General features: G+C 42.6%; 1 protein-coding gene across 2 annotated transcripts in view; it reads right to left on the bottom strand.

Moving 5' to 3' along the window:
* Positions 1–13093, bottom strand: part of LOC124796389 (protein GDAP2 homolog) — a 969166-nt gene that overhangs the window by 724039 nt on the left and 232034 nt on the right. For both annotated transcript variants that reach the window (XM_047260559.1, XM_047260558.1), the window contains exon 3: positions 11659–11699. The gene's annotated coding sequence lies outside the window, so the exon portion shown is untranslated. The remainder of the gene's footprint in view (positions 1–11658; positions 11700–13093) is intronic.

Below are 13093 nucleotides of genomic sequence, written 5' to 3' on the forward strand. Positions count from 1 at the left end.
TGAAGTCTCTTTAAATTTCCTTTCCTCACAACTCGCTATATCAGAAAACATCTATTTCGTACTTCTATAAATTCTTTTTATATCTGCCACTATCACTATCATTATTAAAAATATCACAATTAGTGGCAGCAGCTGCAGTAGTACAGGTACTGTCAGTATTATTTTACTTGTTCATAGGCAGTATCATTTATTCGCAATGCCACTTTAGACACTCAAACTATTTCAATAACCGTTGTCATATTAAAATTCTTATTTTTTAGGTAACTGTTGTAAAAAAAAGTACTGTATGTGTGAAACCCTGGTCTCCTGTAGGAGCGCGCCTGGTGGCCCTGATCAGATCAGGTTAAATAAGTAAATTAAATAATATTACGGCAGCTAATCACGGAGGACGAGTGATGGGTGCAACACTCTTATAAAGAAGCAAGCAAGCAGTGGAAACTTTTGGATCCGCCACCCCTGAAGAAGGTGAAGAGTCAACCGTCGTCGGACAAGGTGATGTGTGTTTTTTGGGACTGCTAACGTGTGGTGATATCGGATGACGCTCGAAAGGGGCAAATCGTCACAGGACCGTACTACCAAAATTTCCTGAACAGCCGTCCAAAGTGGTGTTTCTGCTCCACAGCAACGCCGCAGCTCATTCTGCATAGGACACAGTCACACCTGCTGCTTCTTTGGGCTGTTAAATTTTGTCTCACCCCTCGTATTTTCGAGATATTGCGACCAGTGATTTTTCCCTCTCTCCTCAGGTGAAGAAATATTTGCGTGGCGGGTACTTTCAGACTGACGAAGATGTGATTTTCCAGACCGGTTCCTGAACAGGAAAATGCAGACTTCTGCAATCAAGGTTTCCCTCAAGTCATCCATCGTTGTAAAAAATATGTCGCACTGAAGGGTAAATATGTATGTAAGCGTGTTTAATGGGTACACCTTGACGTTTTTCTATTTATTGAAACTTTATCACTATCTCTTGGTTGTACTTTATAGCGCAGTATGTCACGTTCCTTCAGAGATTCCATCCCCCCACCGCCCACCAGTGGTTCTGTGACATATTATTCCATACACCTTGTGAGAGAACCTTTGGTAGCAATCTTTGGAAATCGTTGGTGCAAGGCGTGCTCACATATCCTATTGGTTAAGGCTTGCTACGAGCAGGAAATCCCATATCGAATCCCTCTCTGGCACAAATTCGTCATTACATTTTCACTAAGTTACAAGTTCATCATATCTGAACGCCCTGCACTGATATAATTTCGTATTTATAAGGAGTGTCCTGACCCAGTGCTGTATGATATTAGTTTTTATTTCTTCCACTTCCACTACAGATCTGTTGTGGCTAAATTACTATTACAGAGTGACATACGGTACAATGTGGCTGCCATTACTTTCATTACACTTGTTTATGTTGTGGTAGATGGTTCAAATGGCTCTGAGCACTATGGGACTTAACATCTGAGGTCATCAGTCCCCTAGAACTACTTAAACCTAACTAACCTAAGGACATCACATACATACATGCCCGAGGCAGGATTCGAACCTGCGACCGTAGCGGTCGCGCGGTTCCAGACTGAAGCGCCTAGAACCGCTCGGACACCGAGGCCGGCGTCCATTGGTGTGGTTTATACCGTGTGAGTGTGTAAGAGTGAGAGAGAGAGAGAGGGGGGGGGGGGATAGAGCCGAGGGTTTTTTTATGTCCAAGTATACATGCCAAGCAATTCATTGTTTACACTAATAGATAAAATAATAGAATAATATTCGCAAAAAATATTAATATAATAACACTGTTCAATTTAATAATAATAGAACCCAACATTTTTACACTTACTCATCCATGAACCCCTCCACAGACTATTGAAACGAAAAGTCAAAACAGCTGTCACCGAAGTTTTCAGCCACTCGCTAACAGCTAGTACACACGCCAGGCACGTCCCCTCCCCCCCCTCTCCCCCCCACCAAAAAAAACTCGGCTCTATCCCCCTCTCTCTCTCTCACTCATATCATACACACTCACACGGTATAAACATCATAAATAGAAGTTAGTAACGAACATATACTTCGTTAGAGCAACAAACAGCTAAACACACCAAAGAAGATGAAACACGTAATGGATTCGCAATATTTACGCGGTGAAAATCAGTGTACGACGAAATAGTTGTATCGAGTGACAAAAGAACAATCGTCCACCACAAAAAGGAGTGAGAAACATGGTGAACAATGTGTGGAAGGCGAGAACACAAAGATGTGATTATATGGCAGTGATAAAAGTGGTAGTGCGACCTCCAGACCAGATGTGAGGAAACGCAGATCAGCAAATCGTAAGTAATCACTTTTTTTACAAAAATCGCGAAGTGAACTATTTGATCGTCTATAACTAACAAAACTGTATCGGTATAGATCCCACTGATGATGCCTTAGAACAGGAGAAGGCGAAACGCGTATGGGATAAATAAAATAACTAGCAGCAAGAAAAGGCAGTTTTATTTACAACACAAGTATTTATATGCTTGTTGCGGAGGATGAACACACAAAAAACCTTGTTATAGTAAATATCCTCTGAAACTCCACAGTCTGCTATTTCTGCAGGAATTTGTTCAATACGCCTTAATTTATTGACAGCGAAACCGGAAGGCAATGCTCAGAATAGGCCTACATGTTTTATGGGGATATTGAAAAAACAGCTGATTCAGTAGTTCTGTACGATATTGCGGTGCCTGTGTTGTTCAGAAGTACAATGCAATATCCCTCCAGACAGGCACTGCAATATCGTCTTCATCCACCGACACCAGACAAGCTACCTTGAATTAAAATGTCCCCCCTGTACGGGTATATACATAATGGCTGTACGAGTACAGGCTGTAGACACATGGCTGACGACATATGAAAGTTTGGGCCTGGCCATGAGTCGTGTTGAGACAGCCAACCTGTAAGGCGACTGCTCGCGATAACTGGGAAATCGTGTCCCGATCCGGCACAAATTGTCGTTGTCGTCATTTCATTATACAGCTGATGGTCGCCCATATTCGCACCTGCGAATACATTTCATGTATTCAAAAGTTGAAAGTTGGAAGCCACTTTCCTCCTTTTCGAAATTAAATAACAAAGGATTCTCTCGTTGCTACTTTGGAGAACAATTTGGCATTTATCAATAAAGCGTATTGTAGAACACTCAAAGTTTATATTTTCTTGATAAGCAAGACAACAAATTAGAATTACAATGCGCGAAGACAATAGCTACTCAGCTTAAAAGAGCGTATCTGATAGCGCGACATTTTGAAGGCAGTGTGGTTTAACTGATGTGTCCACACCTAAAGGTTGCGGGCGGAGAATCGATAAATTGATGTCTCTCTCAAATGACGGCAATTACCTTTCATTACTGAATCGAGCAGGTCTTCATTAGCAAACTGCGTACACTTAAAAGCGATAAGTTACTTCAATCGTTGGGGTCTTTGTCAAGTCACTGGAAAGCGCTTTATACGATCAATTCACCGGAAATTCGTTTAAAAATGAGACCAGTCCGCGTACATACGATGTAAATATGCCCTATATTTTTGCTTAAATGCAAACAGACCACGTTAGTATTATTTGCAACTCATTCATTGAGCTGCGATTAACACAGCTCCGAGATGTGTTCGGTAACTGTAGTTTGAACAAATTAAATTAGAATACATGCTTTCGCGGCGGTGTCCATCAATAAAATATTCTCGGGTTTCAAGCTGTGTCAAGTGATTAACTGCTCATGAGCTTTCGGCGGAGATCTCTGCCATTATCAAGTGGTTGACTATCAACCATTTGACAATGGCAGAGGAGATCTCTGCCGAAAGCTCGTGGGCACTTAAGCACTTGACGCTGCTTGAAACCCGAGAACATTTTAGTAAATTAAATTACTTTTCGTTCACGTTTTGAAGATGTAATGTATCTCTCGCAAACAATTATTAGTTGAGGATAACGTAAAGAACACGAGAGGCAATGCTGACCTTACGACTTATCTTACAAGAAATATTGAGGAAGAGCAGACCTACGCTTCTAGCATTTGTGGATTTGGAGAGGGCTTTTGACAATGTTGACTGCAATACTCTCTTTCAAATTATAATGGTGGCAGGGGTAAAATACAGGGAGCGAAAGGCTATTTACAATTTGTACAGAAACCAGATGGCAGATATAAGAGTCGAGGGGTATCAAAGGGAAGCAGCGGTTGGGAAGGGAGTGAGACAGGCTTGTAGCCTGTCCCCAATGCTATTCAATCTGTATATTGAGCAAGCAGTAAAGGAAACAAAAGAAAAATTCGGAGTAGGTATTAAAATCCATGGAGAAGATATAAAAACTTGAGGTTCGCCGATGACATTGTAATTCTGTCAGACAGCAAAGGACTTGGAAGAGCAGTTGAATGGAATGGAGTGTGTCTTGAAAGGAGGATATAAGATGAACATCAACAAAAGCAAAACGAGGCTAATGGAATGTAGTCGAATTAAGCCGGGTGATGCTGAGGGAATTAGATTAGGAAATGAGACACTTAAAGTAGTAAAGGAGTTTTGCTATTTGGGGAGCAAAATAACTGACGATGGTCGAAGTAGAGAAGATATAAAATGTAGACTGGCAATGGCAAGGAAAGCCTTTCTGAAGAAGAGAAATTTGTTAACATCGAGTATTGATTTAAGCGTCAGGAAGTCGTTTCGGAGAGCATTTGTATGGAGTGTAGTCATGTACGGAAGTGAAACATGGACGATAAATAGTTTGGACAAGAAGAGAATAGAATCTTTCGAAATGTGGTGCTACAGAAGAATGCTGAAGATTAGATGGGTAAATCACATAACTAATGAGGAGGTATTGAATAGAATTGGGGAGAAGAGGAGTTTGTGGCACAACTTGACAAGAAGAAGGGACCGGTTGGTAGGACATGTTCTGAGGCATCAAGGGATCACAAATTTAACTTTGGAGGGCAGCGTGGAGGGTAAAAATCGTAGAGGGAGACAAAGAGATGAATACACTAAGCAGATTCAGAAGAATGTAAGTACTGGGAGATGAAGAAGCTTGCACAGGATAGGGTAACATGGAGAGCTGCATCAAACCAGTCTCAGGACTGAAGACCACAACAACAACAACGTAATGAACTACTGAAACTGATTTTACTTTCTTGTCACTCGTCTCACAGGAAGTATTTGACGAACTTTAGCTTCATCCTTTTACAGTTGACTGTAAGTAATTAGCCAAAACACAATTTCTTTTACATTTCCTCTCTCTTACTTGTACATAATCGGCATCAGAATAAATTTTCACTCTGTAGCTCAGTTTGCGATGATTCGAAGCTTCCTGGCGGATTAAAACAGTGTGCCGGACAGCGACTCGAACCTGAGACCTTCACCTTTCGTGGGAAAATCCAAAGATCCCAGTTTCGTGTCCCGTCCGCTACAGTGTTTTAGTGTTCCAAGAAGTTTCATAATCGGAATCAGTTCACTGTCACAAGCATTACGTACGACCAAATAAGATTCGTTGCTTCTGCCTGGTTAGTTTTTTCTTCTCACCCCAAGTATGCGGATGAACAGCGTCTGACAGAACGATGGAGGAGCGATAGCTTTGAATAAGCAGCCTGAAAGCTACTTTTAACATCACTTCTCCATCACCTGCGTAAAATGTAGCCACATGATTACAGGAGACAGTTTAGTAGTAGAGATCATATCTTTTAGCATGTACTCTAGCCTAACTGCAATCTGACATTTTGTGATTAACAGACAATAAAAGAATCGAAAGACTTGTGGTGTTTCTGTGAAAATATGTTCGACTTTCGAGGTACTGACTATAATGCAATCAAATCAAATGAAAAAACCAAAAGGAAATTAAATTTTCTAAGAAAATCTCCCTTCCATCTTCGATGGTAAATAAACATTACCCCGAAGGGTTGCACTTATGGATGAAACATTTTTTCATATCAGTAAACAACCATTACGTCCACATCTGGATCTCAATAAAACCACATGCTGTAAGACAAGTGGTGTGCGACAACGCAAACGTTAACATTTGCTTCTGTTTCTTCAAAAATATGGTTAGAGGTACTATTTACCTAGACATACGAAGCTGTATTGCCTACGTAATAAGCTGGCTACCAACCAATACGATACACCTCCTTACTGGTCCATTGACGAGAGTAGTTGTAATACTAATGCTATACACGTATATCTTTTTCCGAAAAATGTTTGCTGTATTGACTATACATGCAACATATACTTACCAAATCTGTGGTGCCGTCTGTTGGCTGTTTACGAAAGACATGAATGTAAATTTTTGTAAATTATCGTATTCAGATTTAGTTTAATTTTTTATACATGTGAATTCATTTGTCATAGAAATACCGGCATGCAATGAAGATCTTCATCATCATCATTTAACAGTTCTAGTTTCCCAGGTACTAGTAATGAGCCTCTTCCACTTCGTCCTGTCCAAATACACCTGTTCACGGAGAACATCACTCACCGTCCATCCTCTGGTCACTAGACCAGCCTTAATCAAGCCCATCCATTGGGTTCGAGGTCTTCCTTGAGGTCTTTTCCCATCCACCTGTCTTTCCAAATTTATTTTGGATGTTCTAGTTGGCTCCATTCTCATCACATGCCCGTACCATCGAAGTCTAGATGTGCCAATTTGATCTAATAGGGATGTCTTTATTCCGGCTGCTTTCCTCACCTCCCCATTTCTTAACTTCTTGGTCTTCTGGATCGTGGATCTAAGAAATTTCATCTCTGATGCTTGCAGCCTTGATGATTCTCTTTTTGTGAGGGTATATGTTTCAAAACCATAGCTCAATACTGGTATGAAATAGCTATTAAACATCATCAGTTTGGCTGGTTTTGGAATTAAGTCATCCCATAAAAGTGATCTTACTTGTTGGTAGAATTCAAGTCCTTTTTGCACTCTGCTGGTGATTTCATTTCTGATCAAATTATCACTGGAGGTTACACTTCCAAGGTAAGGGAAACAGTCCAGACACTCTAGTTGGAGGTGGTCTTGTTTTACACTTGCTGGTGGTCCACCTCTGTTGACTGCCATCACCACTGTCTTGGTCTTGCTGATGTTGAGGTTATATTTCTGGAACTGAGATTTCCATTCATCGAGTCTGATCTGTACTTGCTCTTCAGTTCAGTTATGAAGATCTTCATAACGAACAATTATTTTGCGAGTAGTCAACAGGAATTTGTAGCACTTTTCAAATAACTGTTCACTGCTGTCGGCAAGGAGATTGCCACGGGATAAATTACTACCAAAAATGGCTGTGCCGTTTAAAAGAGGGCCGCTTATTGTCAGCAACTTACTACGTTCAAGAAACCGATCGGTCTCTGAAGAGAAGATCCCCCCTCTCTTTTTCTCACGTTAATCTTCTAGAGGATTTGGAAAGATATTCAATGATGACGTTCAGACCGAAGTGTAACATACGTAGCCCGTTAACAAGGTTAGAAAGCGGGAAACTGTACGCACGTCACAGCTTGCATTCATCTCGTTTCTCGTGAGCAACATGAACACTTGCAGCCTAAAACTGTAACTGATGTCGAAAAGTATCACATCTAAAAAACATTTAAAACGAGTAAGACGTGCCCGAAGTGTAATAAAAGGTACCACTGCGTAGAAGTTCTTGCGCATCCTCAGAAAATAATGATACGCTTTTCCTAGGATAAATAAGATGTAGTTACTACGAACTACTACTAAGGATTGTATAAGTAGTAGGTGCTGACATTTGATACGTGTTGTGTTCGCAGTTGAAAGAACCCAAGGGAGACGACTCCATCTAGTACCGTTGCTACACGACAAGGCACACATCTGCACCGTTATCTTGGTTAATATAAGAAGGATACTTAAAAAAATATCTCCCACGTTCTCGCTATTTCACGCCCATAGGCTTAAATTTTTGTCGCCCTGTGTCAGAAAAAATTAAGTGAAGCGCCTTATATCTAACTGAGTTCACACTTGTCTTCCTCAATTACAAACCAGATGATTTCCTTGGATGTGGGCTTGTAACTAGACTACAGGCTGCAGTTTAATTTCTGAAAGCTACTTGCATTACAACTTTTTACACGCTGGAAAACTGCTACCAATACATAATATGCACATACTAAGACACACTAACAGAACCGTTAACTCTCGTTATTTTTCGTTACTCTTCAATGATAATAAGTTCCGACGCTGTAACGCTTGTAGCCAGCACACTATTATCTGATCTGTGCAATTTAAATCCATATTGACTGTTAATCGACCACCGGTGTTTCAAACATGTGAAAAGTCTCAAAATTTGATGGTTACTTAACTTATTTAGTTCTTAATTATCTAATGCATAATTTAAGTAGTCAACAAGTTTCGTGACTGGTAGAGGTACACTCCTGGAAATTGAAATAAGAACACCGTGAATTCATTGTCCCAGGAATGGGAAACTTTATTGACACATTCCTGGGGTCAGATACATCACATGATCACACTGACAGAACCACAGGCACATAGACACAGGCAACAGAGCATGCACAATGTCGGCACTAGTACAGTGTATATCCACCTTTCGCAGCAATGCAGGCTGCTATTCTCCCATGGAGACGATCGTAGAGATGCTGGATGTAGTCCTGTGGAACGGCTTGCCATGCCATTTCCACCTGGTGCCTCAGTTGGACCAGCGTTCGTGCTGGACGTGCAGACCGCGTGAGACGACGCTTCATCCAGTCCCAAACATGCTCAATGGGGGACAGATCCGGAGATCTTGCTGGCCAGGGTAGTTGACTTACACCTTCTAGAGCACGTTGGGTGGCACGGGATACATGCGGACGTGCACTGTCCTGTTGGAACAGCAAGTTCCCTTGACGGTATAGGAATGGTAGAACGATGGGTTCGATGACGGTTTGGATGTACCGTGCACTATTCAGTGTCCCCTCGACGATCACCAGTGGTGTACGGCCAGTGTAGGAGATCGCTCCCCACACCAAGATGCCGGGTGTTGGCCCTGTGTGCCTCGGTCGTACGCAATACTGACTGTGGCGCTCACCTGCACGGCGCCAAACACGCATACGACCATCATTGGCACCAAGGCAGAAGCGACTCTCATCGCTGAAGACGACACGTCTCCATTCGTCCCTCCATTCACGCCTGTCGCGACACCACTGGAGGCGAGCTGCACGATGTTGGGGCGTGAGCGGAAGACGGCCTAACGGTGTGCGGGACCGTAGCCCAGCTTCATGGAGACGGTTGCGAATGGTCCTCGCCGATACCCCAGGAGCAACAGTGTCCCTAATTTGCTGGGAAGTGGCGGTGCGGTCCCCTACGGCACTGCGTAGGATCCTACGGTCTTGGCGTGCATCCGTGCGTCGCTGCGGTCCGGTCCCAGGTCGACGGGCACGTGCACCTTCCGCCGACCACTGGCGACAACATCGATGTACTGTGGAGACCTCACGCCCCACGTGTTGAGCAATTCGGCGGTACGTCCACCCGGCCTCCCGCATGCCCACTATACGCCCTCGCTCAAAGTCCGTCAACTGCACATACGGTTCACATCCACGCTGTCGCGGCATGCTACCAGTGTTAAAGACTGCGATGGAGCTCCGTATGCCACGGCAAACTGGCTGACACTGACGGCGGCGGTGCACAAATGCTGCGCAGCTAGCGCCATTCGACGGCCAACACCGCGGTTCCTGGTGTGTCCGCTGTGCCGTGCGTGTGATCATTGCTTGTACAGCCCTCTCGCAGTGTCCGGAGGAAGTATGGTGGGTCTGACACACCGGTGTCAATGTGTTCTTTTTTCCATTTCCAGGAGTGTATTTGTAAAGCCTTTACATCATTTGCTGAAGTAGTATAACCGACACGTCAGTTTGAGACATACGAGGGAAAGACCCTGTGATGTGTCACTTGACATCGTAAACAGATGTCCTTAGTGATGTGTTCGCTATACACTGAGTATACAATAGTCAAGATCCACGGTATCAATAACGTGCCAAGAATACCAAATTTCAGACATTAACTCTCACCACACACAACGCAGTGGCCAACGGCCTCCACGTGACGACCGAGAGCAGCAGCGTTTGCGCAGAGTTGTCGGTGCTAACAGACAAGCAACACTGCGTGATATCACCGCAGAAATCAAAGAAAGGCATAAGGCGAACGTATTCGTAACGAGAGTGCAGCGAAATTTCGCATTAATGGGCTATGGTATCAGACGACCGATGCGAGTGCCTTTGCATCGCCTGCAGCGCCTCTCCTGGGCTCGTGACCATACCGGTTGGACCCTTGGCCTGGTCAGTTGGGTCCCGATTTCAATTGGTAAGAGCTGATGATATGGTTCGAGTGTGGCGCAGACCCCACGAAGCCATGGACCGAAGTTGTCAACAAGGCACTGTGCAAGCGGGTGGTGGTACCATAACGGTGTGGGTTGTGTTTACACGGAATTGAATGGGTCCTCTGGTCCAACTGAACCGATCACTGCCTTCTTGGAAACCATTCGCAGCCATTCATGGCGTACATGTACCTAAACTATGATGCAATTTTTATGGATGGACAATGCGCCATATCATTGGGCCATAATTATTGGTAGTTGTTTTGAAGAACATTCTGGACAATTCGAGCGAATGATTTGGCCAACCAGATGGCCCGACATCAATCCCATCGAACATTTATGGGACATAATCGAGAGGTCAGTTCGTGCACAAAATCCTACACCGACAAAATTTTTGTGATTATGGACGACTATGAAGGCAGCGTGGTTCAGTATTTCTGGTGGGGACTTCAAATGACTTGTTGAGTCCACGCCGGGCAGAAGTAGGTGTGACACGATGTTAGAAGGTATCCCATTGACTTTTGTCATCTTAGTGCATTATGTCGGCAATTCGTGTGGCAGAATTATCGAGCAGTCACGATACATATCGACCCAATCTTCTCCCTAAGAGCCATGTATATACGGCATCCGAAATAGTGTGACTGCATTCTACCGCAAATGATCGGAATTCTTTCTGCGTGTATCGGGATGCGCTGTTTTCCCTTGTCGCGTACGCTGACTAATTTGACTCCGACTGAAGTCTGCACTTGTGAAGATTTCATAATCGCCTTTAGAGAAGAGCATTAGTATACAATGCATCAAATATAAACAAGGGAGAGAAGGTAGAGTAGTCTAGAGCGTTGACTAACGATACGTTACAGGGTATCAAAGTTGGAAGAATCTCAATGTCCCACCAACTACGTTAGATCAAGCCCAGATATTAGAGTTCGAAATGTGTATGATACTGTATTTGCGAACGGGAAGACTATTTTTTTTGCTATTACCCTCTCTTCAAAGTAGCTTACCTGTTAATCCTAGAAGTAGTGTCGTTCTTAGAAACAGCCAACACTGATAAGCTTGATACATTGAGAATCCGTTCAATAAAGTATTGTTTACCTAGAGGTGTCGCAGCCTATGCTCTTCAGAAGTTGGATCTGTCCTTTCTATGGCATGTCGCAAGAAATTTGTACAGTTTCGTAATATTATGTGACATCAGTGTTTGCTCGTAGTTATTTATGTGCTATAATTCAACAATTTATAAACGTATGCAGTTAGAATTGTTGTCTCACACGTAAAATGATAATTCAGCGAGGAACTGTATGGGGCCAGTAGCTACTGACATTTATTTCCAGGAAATCATTATTATGAGTGTTTACTATTTCAGTACTTACAGTGAGCTGATGTGATGTTCATCTCTGACAACATCCAAAATCTGAAAGAAAAAGTATTCGTGTCAGTGTTTTTTAAGACTATGAGTTACAGATAGCTAATACTAATACACTGAATTGTTATAGGACTATATCAGTTGGGTGCAATGACATAACATAATACCTACAAAATGTATTATAAAATAGTCCAGTAGGTATAGAATTAGCCCGAACATAAAACCTGAAGATTGTTCAAGACTGTGCAATGTCAATACAGGACTCTGTATTTGTATGTGTCAGATGGTGGAGGTTCACCTACATCTAGGTAGGTTCATATTCATGTAGGTGACTACTTACTGTTTAAATGAACAGCAGTTAGAATATAACAGTTCACTTCTTCTTCTTATTCTTCTTCCTTTCCTGTTAGGCTAAAGCCTGTTTACTTCAGTACCTCTCAGTCTACCCTGAAGTTCTCTCTCCATCTTTTCCTTAGACGACCAATTTTTCTTTTACCAACTGAAACTTTATTTCTTACAATTGTCACAATCTTTCGTTCACCCATCCCATCTGTGTGTTGGTTCCATTCATGCTTTCTCTCATTACCCACTCATTAATGGAGTCCACTTACAATCCTTTTCTAACGCTTTCATTTGTCTCTCTTTTTCCCAGTGTCTTTCCTGTAATCCTTCGCACAATTTTCATTTCCATAGTTTCCAAAAGTCTTTTTGTCTTTGATGTTTCTGGTCTTGTCTCAGATATGTATGTCATAACTGGGCTCACTACTGTTTTGTATATTCTTCCCTCTGCATCTTTTTCTATATGTTTATTTTTCCAAATAGTAACATTTGAACATCCTTCCACTTTATTTGCTTTTGGCACTTCTTCTCTAACGTCCTTTTAGAAATTTCCAATACTGGATAGTTCAATACCAAGATATACATTAGGTCTACAACTTTGCTTCCGCCGTTTTTTCTCGAAGTTCGGAGCTTTATTGTGAAAAACTTACAAAAAAAATATAATTCGTAGTATTGTCCATCGTTGGCCGCTACATTCTCCCATCTTTCGGATAGCATCGAATCCCGTGGCGGAAGAACTGGGCGTCTTTTGTGGGGATCCATGAATCGATTCAATTTTGCACTTGTTCATATGACCGGAAGTGCCGGTCAGCCAGACTGTATGCCACTGATCGAAGAAGGTGGTAGTCAGGGAGAACAACGTATGGAGAATACGGTGGGAGGGACAGGACTTCTTATTTCAACGTTTCCATGTATATTTTGTCGGGTTTTGTGACATGGGGTCAAGCAAAGACCTACTGCAAAATTACCTTTACGTGTCTATCACTGTATTGTGGCCATTTGTGTTTTAGTGCTGGGCTCGAACGCAGCAATTGCTTTCGATAATGATGTCCTGTGACTGTCTTCGTCTGTTTCAGTAGTTACGAAAAAGTTCTGTCTTCCAC

This window comes from Schistocerca piceifrons, chromosome 4, assembly GCF_021461385.2.
Source record: "Schistocerca piceifrons isolate TAMUIC-IGC-003096 chromosome 4, iqSchPice1.1, whole genome shotgun sequence".
NCBI lineage: Eukaryota > Metazoa > Arthropoda > Insecta > Orthoptera > Acrididae > Schistocerca > Schistocerca piceifrons.